The sequence below is a fragment of the Procambarus clarkii genome, chromosome 18 (genome assembly GCF_040958095.1).
Source record: "Procambarus clarkii isolate CNS0578487 chromosome 18, FALCON_Pclarkii_2.0, whole genome shotgun sequence".
NCBI classification, from domain to species: domain Eukaryota; kingdom Metazoa; phylum Arthropoda; class Malacostraca; order Decapoda; family Cambaridae; genus Procambarus; species Procambarus clarkii.
Genome location: NC_091167.1, coordinates 16,355,077 through 16,367,615, shown reverse-complemented (window position 1 = coordinate 16,367,615; position 12,539 = coordinate 16,355,077). Strand labels below are relative to the sequence as shown.

Below are 12,539 nucleotides of genomic sequence, written 5' to 3'. Positions count from 1 at the left end.
AAATTACACCCAAAATAGGGTCTGCACCATTCATTAATGGTGTTAGGTTGTTGAATATAGTACAACTGACTAAGGTAATAATGGAACTAGGATGAGCAATAATAGTTCAACTAGTCAATGTTAATATCCTACCCTGTTGTGGGTTGGCAATTAGTAAATATTATACTGTGATCACTAGTGCAATATATATTAAATAATTCTCTATTTTGGAGAAATAATATACACAATTATTGATAATAGCCTCTTAATTAGCCTCTATGAAACTTCTAATATTATCAAGAAGTATTAAATGTTATTAGTGACCTCGCGAAATAAAGTCCACAAAATTCGTAGATAATCTCTCGCGAAATGTAACACCACGAAATCCGTGAACAATATCGCGAAGACACAGTCACTAATTTGGCTGGCTTCTATATTAGCGCTGTCATTTCACGAAATAACACGCCACCAAATATCTGTGGGTGTGCCTGAAACCACTGATGAGGCAGATCTGAACTGAGCGGGGCTCTTGAACTCGCACGAGTCAACGCCGCCGTCTTGACTGGCTTTGTTTAAATCACACTGCACTAGTATATTTAATGAATCCACTGGATAACTGGTTCATCCGGTACTAAGATGACCAAATGTGGGTTCAAAGGATCAAATAATCCGTCATCCGGTTCGAAGATGACCAAATAATGTGGGAACCGACCTGTGAGATTTATATTTATTTAATTTATATGAATATATATAGAATTTATATTTACGTTAATTTATATACTTCGATAGCAATTTGTATAATGATAAGTGGAAAAAATTTCTGCAATAATCTCATAATCTCACAAATCGATCCTCTACACATTAGGGGGGTTTATTAAATTAATATATATGCAGCCAATCAAACTACAGTATTAACTACATACATTGAAAAGGTTCCTTATCTTATAGTACAGCAGGTTAGTACACCAGGTATAACTAGGGTGTAGACACCACATTATCCTCTTTGAGGTAGCTTCCATCACCCAGTAACTGGTGCACAAAATCTTGCTTCCTCGTCTTGACCTGTCAAAAGGGCGCTAGCTATAAAGCCAGATACCTATATATGACAAGCTATATCAGAGAAAATACTGTACATGGAACATTGAAGACCTGGCTTAATTACCTTTAGTTTGAGGCTTCCACGTGCTCTAACCGGGTCACCCTATATAATGACATTAATGGCCATAAATGAAAGATACTGGGTTTCGGAAAGAACACTTAACTTGATTTGTTGACAGCGTGTTGAAAATGTTACACCTTTGGTTTCCATAACACTACGTCCAAGTAAAATTAACAGGAGCCGTATTTGCTCCTGTGAGCCTCTGGTCTAGTATCAACAATGGCTGCCCTCCTTCCTCACTGACGCCTGCCTTACATTGTCCAGATAACAGAAAGTGATAGAAGGGTCACATTTACTCTACTTTAATATTGATAATTAAGTTAATTTATATAAGATGTTTTTATGATGGTAAAGTCCAAAGACTAATGTATTTAAGAATAATTCCCACCATAATAGGTGGTGAATTATAATAGTGTGTGGTGATGATATCCCGTTTTCTTTAGACGGTAATTCCACTACAAGTTACGTTTTCTATGGTTAACTTGTTTATACAACACAGCTATTATCTGTCTGTATGATATATTAAATGGTGTCGGATTTTCCGACAACTGTGCTAGGAGAAAGGGAGGTAAACCAGGCGGCCTTGGAGGAGTTCGAAATTACGAGAGAGGAGGTCAAGAGACACCTGCTGGATCTGGATGTTAGAAAGGCTGTTGGTCCAGATGGGATCTCACCATGGGTACTGAAAGAGTGTGCAGAGGCACTTTGCTTGCCACTCTCCATAGTGTATAGTAAGTCACTAGAGACGGGAGACCTACCAGAAATATGGAAGACGGCGAATGTGGTCCCAATATACAAAAAGGGCGACAGACAAGAGGCACTGAACTACAGGCCAGTGTCCTTGACTTGTATACCATGCAAGGTGATGGAGAAGATCGTGAGAAAAAACCTGGTAACACATCTGGAGAGAAGGGACTTCGTGACAAATCGCCAACATGGATTCAGGGAGGGTAAATCTTGCCTTACAGGCTTGATAGAATTCTACGATCAGGTGACACGGATTAAGCAAGAAAGAGAGGGCTGGGCGGACTGCATTTTCTTGGATTGTCGGAAAGCCTTTGACACAGTACCGCATAAGAGGCTGGTACATAAGCTGGAGAGACAGGAAGGTGTAGCTGGTAAGGTGCTCCAGTGGATAAGGGAGTATCTAAGCAATAGGAAGCAGAGAAGTTACGGTGAGGGGTGAGACCTCCGATTGGCGTGAAGTCACCAGTGGAGTCCCACAGGGCTCTGTACTCGGTCCTATCTTGTTTCTGATATATGTAAATGATCTCCCGGAGGGTATCGATTCATTTCTCTCAATGTTTGCGGACGATGCTAAAATTATGAGAAGGATTAAAACAGAAGAGGACTGTTTGAGGCTTCAAGAAGACCTAGACAAGCTGAAGGAATGGTCGAACAAATGGTTGTTAGAGTTTAACCCAACCAAATGTAATGTAATGAAGATAGGTGTAGGGAGCAGGAGGCCAGATACAAGGTATCATCTGGGAGAGGAAATTCTTCAGGAGTCAGAGAAGGAAAAAGACTTGGGGATTGATATCACACCAGACCTGTCTCCTGCAGCACATATCAAGCGGATAACATCAGCGGCATATGCCAGGCTGGCCAACATACGAACGGCATTCAGAAACTTGTGTAAAGAATCATTCAGAACTTTGTATACCACATATGTCAGGCCAATCCTGGAGTATGCAGCCCCAGCATGGAGTATCTAGTCAAGGATAAGACTAAACTGGAAAAGGTTCAAAGGTTTGCCACCAGACTAGTACCCGAGCTGAGAGGTATGAGCTACGAGGAGAGACTACGGGAATTAAACCTCACTTCGCTGGAAGACAGAAGAGTTAGGGGGGACATGATCACCACATTCAAGATTCTGAAGGGGATTGATAGGGTAGATAAAGACAGTCTATTTAACACAAGGGGAACACGCACAAGGGGACACAGGTGGAAACTGAGTGCCCAAATGAGCCACAGAGATATTAGAAAGAACTTTTTTAGTGTCAGAGTGGTTGACAAATGGAATGCATTAGGGGGTGATGTGGTGGAGGCTGACTCCATACACAGTTTCAAGTGTAGATATGACAGAGCCCGATAGGCTCAGGAATCTGTACACCTGTTGATTGACGATTGAGAGGCGGGACCAAAGAGCCAGAGCTCAACCCCCGCAAACACAACTAGGTGAGTACAACTAGGTGAGTAGCTGTTGATTGACGGTTGAGAGGCGGGACCAAAGAGCCAAACCTCAACCCCTCAGCAAGCATAACTAAGTAAGTACCTGCCTCCTTAATCCTCACACCGCTCTAAAAAGCTAATCAGAGCAAGGCTAGACATGTCTGTCTACGGCGAGTAGCCTAGGCAGGGTTAGGCTGAGAAAGGCTAGGTTAAGATAGACTAAGCTAGGCTACACTGGCATCTTACCAGGATCTCCAACTGAGATTTCCAATGTAAACATCTAGAATATAATGCAACAAAATGCGGGAAGAAACCCTGAAAGTGAGAATGTATTCGTAAACACTTTGTTCGTTGACATACGTCATCCCTGGATATTTGTGGGACACAAGGTATAATCCCTGGTGCTGTGTGGTGACGGTAGAGGGGGGGGGGGGGCGGCCTCACTTGCGCCATTTTCACACCGTCCAGAACGTTGTCTGGCCTCATGGCGCGCGCCTGTCAGGCTTCACATCCGGCTATGGTCGTACCCGAGGCTTAGTGGTGTAGGTGGAGGTTGTGTTGGCTTGGGGTCCCACCCTGGGGTGTATGCTGGGGTTTCTGTAGGCAGCTTGGTTCTTCACAACCTCAATTATGGCGTTTGTAGGGACCCTCGATCTTGAAGAAGACAATATGCAGCATCTGGGGAAGCCTTGTGGGGCACCCGCGTACACTCACATATTGTCTTCTCCTACCACCCCTATATTTTTTGTATTTTGTCATTTTTCATTTAAAACTTCATTACACACAAAGAGTTACAACATTGGTTACATGCAGGGTACAAGGCTACTTGTCACAGGTTGTAGAGCTCCTCCAGCTCCTCAGATGGCGGGCAGGAACCATGCATGCAGTGAGCATTTCCCCTCTGGATCGCCACACTAAGGCGCTGAAAGAAGAAAGTGGCAGCTCTAGGGTCTCTAGTTGTTTCGATTACCTTGGAACCCAGCTCCTTCAAGAAACTAGCAGCACTTTTACCCCAGGCACCAAGTGTCTCTGAGGCAATGGGGACAAAATTGTAGTGGTGATCAAGATCTCTCTATTTATGAGACTTGGTTGCTTCCCGGTGATTGGCAGCTCCTCCTGCTTGTGTAGCACTGAAGTCAACATAGGTGTTGGCAAAAGTTGAAACGCAAGTGTAGTCCCACACCAACTGTCTACCATTCTTCCAGGGGTTCACCGTGATTCCGTCTGGGCGACCGACAGGCTCGTCAGAGTTGCGGGGCATTAGGTAACGAGGTTCTCACTCTGCTGGACAACTGGCTGTGGTAAGGCTTCTCTTAATAATGTCACTTACCTCGCCGTGTCTTTCATGCCATCCTCCTGTTCTTTGGCAGAGTAGGCCATGCCGTCCATATCTGTCGGCCTCTGCCTTGCCGCAAATACACCTGTATTCGGTGTGGATTGGGGCAGCGAGGCGGAGAGCCACAGCAATTCGGAGGGCCTGCGGTGTGAGACGGGTGCCGGTTGCTGACATTGGGATTGCTAATAGGAAGTAACCTTCATGGGGAGCTGCTACAGCTCTAATACGGGCTGTGTCATGTGGTGTTGTCGCAGCTTCTTGGTCGACAATGGGGCGATCCCAGATGGATTGCTTATGGGCTTCAGAAGGTGGTGGTTGGGGTGTTGGTCCTGCGAAAGAGACCCATTTGATGGTGCAGACCGTAAAGCTGGGATCTTGTACCCCTGCCTGTACACCTAGGTAATCGGGTAGCATTTCCTTCACCAGGTTGTCAGATGCCTCTGAAGAAGACGAGACCGCTGGTAAAGCAATTTGTGTTGCTGTGCGAACACCGACGCTCCCCGAGTCTGATAGCAAGGGAGGCCTGTTTCCACTGTGAGTCACTGAGAGAAAGGTTGAGGGCTTTTTCTAGCATTGATTTCAGCAAGCTGTCGTACTCTTCTAACTTAATATTATTGAAAGATGGCGAATATCTAAGAAAGTAGGTCAGCCTGGGGAGGGACAAACATCTGGTAATGAGGTAAAGTACAATCTATGCTCGAGTTCGAGTCACTTCTGGGGTGTGAGTTTTCAGTTGCATATAGTCCTGGGGACCATTCAGGCTTGTTCGCATATATATATATATATATATATATATATATATATATATATATATATATATATATATATATATATATATATATATATATATATATATATATATATATATATATATATATTAGTATATTTTGGTAGCAGTCTTTCCTGTAGACATATATTATTAAATTTATTAAATATGACCGAAAAAGTAAGATTAATAATTCTAACACGAATTTTCTCAATATTTCTTATGTTTATTTTCACTGTCGACGGTAATTGAAAAATCAGTTCTCAAAAATTAATTTTTATTTCTAGTCTGACGCGACACTTGAACGTGTTTCGTAATAACTTATTACATTTTCAAAGACTTTAGTTTACACACACACAACTATAACCTGCAAACACTAAAACAGATTTCTTACTATGCTATAATTCAAACGGCTTTTCATTTTATATACCTGCATTTGGGTGAGGTGATATGTTACAACAGTTTTGGATGAGGTGAAAACAAACTTTCAACACAAGATAGAACACGAAATATTGGGTAATATTGGGTAAAGTTAAAGGGGAAGAATGAAAGTAAATGCGAAGGGCCCATTGGCCCATATTTCTTGATGCTTCTATATTGGTGCGGAGTCTTGAAGTGGGTAGAATATAGTTGTGCATTAATTGGCTGTTGATTGCTGGTGTTGACTTCTTGATGTGTAGTGCCTCACAGATGTCAAGCCGCCTGCTATCGCTGTATCTATCGATGATTTCCGTGTTTTTTGTTAAGACTTCTCTGGTGATGGTCTGCTTGTGGGAAGAGATTATATGTTCCTTAATGGAGCCCTGTTGCTTATGCATCGTTAATCGCCTGGAAAGAGATGTTGTTGTCTTGCCTATATACTGAGTTCTTTGAGGCTTACAGTCCCCAAGTGGGCATTTGAAGGCATAGACGACATTGGTCTCTTTCAAAGCGTTCTGCTTTGTGTCTGGAGAGTTTCTCATGAGTAGGTTCGCAGTTTTCTTGGTTTTATAGTAAATCGTCAATTGTATCTTCTGATTTTTGTCTGTAGGGATAACGTTTCTATTAACAATATCTTTCAGGACCCTTTCCTCCGTTTTATGAGCTGTGGAAAAGAAGTTCCTGTAAAATAGTCTAATAGGGGGTATAGGTGTTGTGTTAGTTGTCTCTTCAGAGGTTGCATGGCGTTTCACCTTCCTTCTTATGATGTCTTCAACGAAACCATTGGAGAAGCCATTGTTGACTAGGACCTGCTTTATCCTACAGAGTTCTTCATCGACTTGCTTCCATCCTGAGCTGTGGCTGAGAGCACGGTCGACATAAGCGTTAACAACACTCCTCTTGTGCCTGTCTGGGCAGTCACTGTTGGCATTGAGGCACATTCCTATGTTTGTTTCCTTAGTGTAGACTGCAGTGTGGAAACCTCCGCTCCTTTCCATGACTGTTATATCTAGAAAGGGCAGCTTCCCATCCTTCTCCATCTCGTAAGTGAAACGCAACACAGAATTCCGCTCAAATGCCTCCTTCAGCTCCTGCAGATGTCTGACATCAGGTACCTGTGTAAAAATGTCGTCAACATACCTGTAGTATATGGCCGGTTTCAAGTTCATGTCGACTAAGACCTTTTGTTCGATGGTACCCATGTAGAAGTTCGCAAACAGGACACCTAGAGGAGAACCCATGGCGACCCCATCTACTTGCTTCTACATGTGCCCATCCGGGCTCAAGAAGGGTGCCTCTTTAGTACAAGCTTGGAGTAGTTTCCTTAGAATGTTTTCTGGTATGTCAAGAGGAGTACAGGCAGGATCACAATACACTCTGTCCGCTATCATCCCGATTGTTTCATCCACAGGTACGTTGGTAAACAGTGATTCTATGTCCAACGAGGCTCTTATCCCTGTGGCCCGTGTGCCCCGCAATAAGTCAACAAATTCCTTTGGAGACTTCAGGCTGAAGGCGCAAGGGACATAAGGAGTCAGCAAGCAGTTGAGTCGCTTCGCCAGTCTGTACGTAGGTGTGGGTATCTGGCTGATGATCGGCCGAAGTGGGTTTCCAGGCTTGTGTGTCTTGACATTTCCATACGCGTATGCAGGTTTGTATTCCCCAATCATCTTTGGCAGGTGGAGTCCGGATTTCTTGGCGTTCACGGTTTCGATCAATTTGTTGACCTTTGCTTTCAATTCGGCTGTAGATTATTGGGGAATACAAATACTTTTTCGGTCATATTTAATAATATATATATATATATATATATATATATATATATATATGCGAACAAGCCTGAATGGTCCCCAGGACTATATGCGAATGAAAACTCACACCCCAGAAGTGACTCGAACCCATACTCCCAGAAGCAACGCAACTGGTAACTACAGGGCGCCTTAATCTTAATCAAGCGGATTAAGGCGCCCTGTAGTTACCAGTTGCGTTGCTTCTGGGAGTATGGGTTCGAGTCACTTCTGGGGTGTGAGTTTTCATTTTCATATATATATATATATATATATGTATATATATATATATATATATATATATATATATATATATATATATATATATATATATATATATATATATATATATATGTATATATATATATATATATATATATATATATATGTATATATATATATATATATATATATATATATATATATATATATATATATATATATATATATATATATATATATATATATGCGAACAAGCCTGAATGGTCCCCAGGACTATATGCGTCTGAAAACTCACACCCCAGAAGTGACTCGAACCCATACTCCCAGGAGCAACGCAACTGGTAACTACGGGGCGCCTTAATCCGCTTGACCATCACGGCCGGACAAAAGGAAGTGATAGCCGAAGCTATTTGAACCACTTCCCCGCCGGCAACTCGGATGGTAATCTTGGGCATAGCATTTTATCAAATCACCCTCATTCTTTGGGGCACACATGAGGAACACAAATGCGAATGAAACCATTCAGGCTTGTTCGCATATATATATATATATATATATATATATATATATATATATATATATATATATATATATATATATATATATATATATATATATATATATATATATATATATATATATATATATATATATATATAACATTTTACTTGCATAAACTCGCAAGTTTTTGGTAAACACACACAGACACCCTCCCTGCAGTAGACTCGAACCCAGAGAGTACAGCTGTTCGCGCAGCTGCCAAAACTGCTACCCCTTAACCGACTACACCAACTCAGACCCTACAAAAGGGATGGAAACTTGGAATCTCAGGCGAGATTCCTGAGCCTACTGGGCTCTATCATATCTACATTTAAAACTGTGTATGGAGTCAGCCTCCACCACATCACTTCCTAGTGTATTCCATTTACTAACTACTCTGACACTGAAAAAGTTCTTTCTAATGTCTCTGTGGCTCATCTGGGTACTAAGTTTCCACCTGTGTCCCCTTGTTCGTGTACCACCCATGTTAAATAATCCATCCTTGTCCACCCTGTCAATTTCCCCACAGTTTCCCAAAAATTCCCAAAATTGTGTGTGTGTGTGTGTGTGTGTGTGTGTGTGTGTGTGTGTGTGTGTGTGTGTACTCACCTACATGTACTCACCTATATGTGCTTGCAGGATCGAGCATTGACTCTTGGATCCCGCCTTTCTAGCTATCGGTTGTTTACAGCAATGACTCCTGTCCCATTTCCCTATCATACCTAGTTTTAAAAGTATGAATAGTATTTGCTTCCACAACCTGTTCCCCAAGTGCATTCCATTTTTCTACTACTCTCACGCTAAAAGAAAACTTCCTAACATCTCTGTGACTCATCTGAGTTTCCAGTTTCCACCCATGTCCCCTCGTTCTGTTATTATTACGTGTGAACATTTCATCTATTTCCACTTTGTCAATTCCCCTGAGTATTTTATATGTCCCTATCATATCTCCTCTCTCCCTTCTTTTCTCTAGTGTCGTAAGGTTCAGTTCCTTCAGCCGCTCTTCATATCCCATCCTTCGTAGCTCTGGGACAAGCCTCGTCGCAAACCTCTGAACCTTCTCCAGTTTCTTTATGTGTTTCTTCAGGTGGGGGCTCCATGATGGCGCGGCATACTCTAAGAAGGGTCTCACGTAGGCAGTGTAAAGCGCCCTAAAAGCTTCCTCATTTAGGTTTCTGAATGAAGTTCTAATTTTCGCCAGTGTAGAGTACGCTGCTGCCGTTATCCTATTTATATGTGCCTCAGGAGTTAGATTAGGTGTCACATCCACTCCCAGGTCTCTTTCTCGAATCGTTACAGGTAGGCTGTTCCCCTTCATTGTGTACTGTCCCTTTGGTCTCCTGTCACCTGATCCCATTTCCATAACTTTACATTTACTGGTGTTAAACTCCAGTAGCCATTTCCCTGACCATCTCTGCAGCCTGTTTAAGTCCTCTTGGAGGATCCTACAATCCTCGTCTGTCACAACTCTTCTCATTAATTTTGCGTCATCTGCAAACATTGACATGTATGATTCCACTCCTGTAAACATATCATTTACGTAAATTAGAAAGAGGATTGGTCCCAGCACCGATCCTTGAGGTACTCCACTTGTTACTGTTCGCCAGTCCGACTTTTCGCCCCTTACCCTTGTGTGTGTGTGTGTGTGTGTGTGTGTGTGTGTGTGTGTGTGTGTGTGTGTGTGTGTTTGGGTGGACATAAACAGAAGGTGCCTCGTACTAGCCAAAAGGCCTGTAGTTCCCCTATTATGGCCCACCAAACCATCAATGAACACCAAAGTAGGAACACATCACACTAAGGCCAGACGACAACAAGCTACTGACAACTGGATAGCTTGAGCGACCCTTGGACTCTCAAACAGTATGTCCTCTGACGGGCTCACCATAGCCCGTGCTACTTGGAACATTTTTTTTCCAAGTAGCGAATCTTAAACAACAACAACAGTATGTCATCTTGTACCTTACCATACCGTCCCTGAACGTACACATTACAACGTACTATTACTCTGAAGAATAGCGGTTCACAAATATTCCATTTTCAATGCCTGGATGGGTTAGGCTAGATGGGGAAAGGAAGGAAATTATCAGGAGGAAAGCGCCAAGTCATTACGACTATATAGCACTGGGAAGGGGTCAGGATAAGGATTTGGGATGGGACGGGGGATAGGAATGGTGCCCAACCACTTGTGGACGGTCGGGGATTGAACGCCGACCTGCATGAAGCGAAACCATCGCTCTACCGTCCACCCCAAGTGAACGGTTGCTCGAGGCTGTATACTTCTGGTTAGGTTACAACTTTATATCTTATACATGGTAGATCAAGAGTACTTACCTTGGATGGGTAAGTAGAGCCCCTGGGGTGAACTGGTAGGTAAGTAGAGCCCTGAGGTGAGCTGGTAGGTAAGTAGAGCCCCTGAGGTGAGCTGGTAGGTAAGTAGAGCCCCCTGGGGTGAGCTGGTAGGTAAGTAGAGCCCCTGAGGTGAGCTGGTAGGTAAGTAGAGCCCCTGAGGTGAGCTGGTAGGTAAGTAGAGCCCCCTGGGGTGAGCTGGTAGGAAAGTAGAGCCCTGAGGTGAGCTGGTAGGTAAGTAGAGCCCCCTGGGGTGAGCTGGTAGGTAAGTAGAGCCCTGAGGTGAGCTGGTACGTAAGTAGAGCCCCTGAGGTGAGCTGGTAGGTAAGTAGAGCCCCCTGGGGTGAGCTGGTAGGTAAGTAGAGCCCTGAGGTGAGCTGGTAGGTAAGTAGAGCCCCTGAGGTGAGCTGGTAGGTAAGTAGAGCCCCTGGGGTGAACCGGTAGGTAAGTAGAGCCCCTGAGGTGAGCTGGTAGGTAAGTAGAGCCCCTGAGGTGAGCTGGTAGGTAAGTAGAGCCGCTGGGGTGAACCGGTAGGTAAGTAGAGCCCCTGAGGTGAGCTGGTAGGTAAGTAGAGCCCCTGGGGTGAGCTGATAGGTAAGTAGAGCCCCTGAGGTGAGCTGGTAGGTAAGTAGAGCCCCTGAGGTGAGCTAGTAGGTAAGTAGAGCCCTGGGGTGAGCTGATAGGTAAGTAGAGCCCCCTGGGGTGAGCTGGTAGGTAAGTAGAGCCCCTGAGGTGAGCTGGTAGGTAAGTAGAGCCCCTGGGGTGAGCTGGGAGGTAAGTAGAGCCCCTGGGGTAAGCTGGTAGGTAAGTAGAGCCCTGGGGTGAGGTGGTGGGTAAGTAGAGCCCTGGGGTGAGCTGGTAGGTAAGTAGAGCCCTTGGGGTGAGCTGGTAGGTAAGTAGAGCCCCTGGGGTGAGCTGGTAGGTAAGTAGAGCCCCCTGGGGTGAGCTGGTAGGTAAGTAGAGCCCTGAGGTGAGCTGGTAGGTAAGTAGAGCCCTTGGGTGAGCTGGTAAGTAAGTAGAGCCCCCTGGGGTGAGCTGGTAGGTAAGTAGAGCCCTGGAGTGAGCTGGTAGGTAAGTAGAGCCCCTGGGGTGAGCTGGTAGGTAAGTAGAGCCCTGGGGTGAGCTGGTAGGTAAGTAGAGCCCTGGGGTGAGCTAGTAGGTAAGTAGAGCCCTGGGGTGAGCTGGTAGGTAAGTATAGAGCCCTGGGGTGAGCTAGTAGGTAAGTAGAGCCCTGGGGTGAGCTGGTAGGTCAGTAAAGCTGTAACGGTCCCTTCCCCCCCCCCCCCTTGTCCCCTCTTCCCTTTCCTTTTCCCCTCTCACGTCCCTTCTTCCTCCTCTCCCCTCTCCCTCTTGACTCCTGGAGGCAGATTAGCCACACCCTATTGGGTATCATAAGCTCTGGGGCCCACGTTTCCCCCCTTGTGCTGTGGTTACAGGGAGGCCTGATGAACCATCCAGGTCACCTGGGAACACTCCGCCTGGTTTAAATTGACTGGGCGTAGGCCTAGTAAGGGCGGAGTTTCTAGGGCAAGATGAGCCATAGTGGGTGGCGCCTAAATTTCCTTGAAGCATACGAGACAAAACGATTTTAGTGTGACCTTAGGGGCCTTGTGCTGGGGTATAGGGGTTAGTGATCAACCAGTCAATCGACTTGAGAATGGTCCAGGACGGACCGAAACGTCGTCGTCCCTTCACTTTCTAGTGTGTGGTCTGGTCAACATAGGATGTCACTAGCTTAGGGATTAATTAATTGGTATTCATAACTAAAATTACTGTTAATTAATCTCCCGTGTATTTGACATATTTTCCCTT

At 44.5% G+C, this 12,539-nt stretch overlaps 1 protein-coding gene across 1 annotated transcript in view; it reads right to left on the bottom strand.

Annotated features, from left to right (window-relative positions):
• LOC123754488 (serine/threonine-protein kinase NIM1) overlaps nucleotides 1-12,539 on the bottom strand; it is a 414,954-nt gene that overhangs the window by 95,891 nt on the left and 306,524 nt on the right. The window lies entirely within an intron of this gene.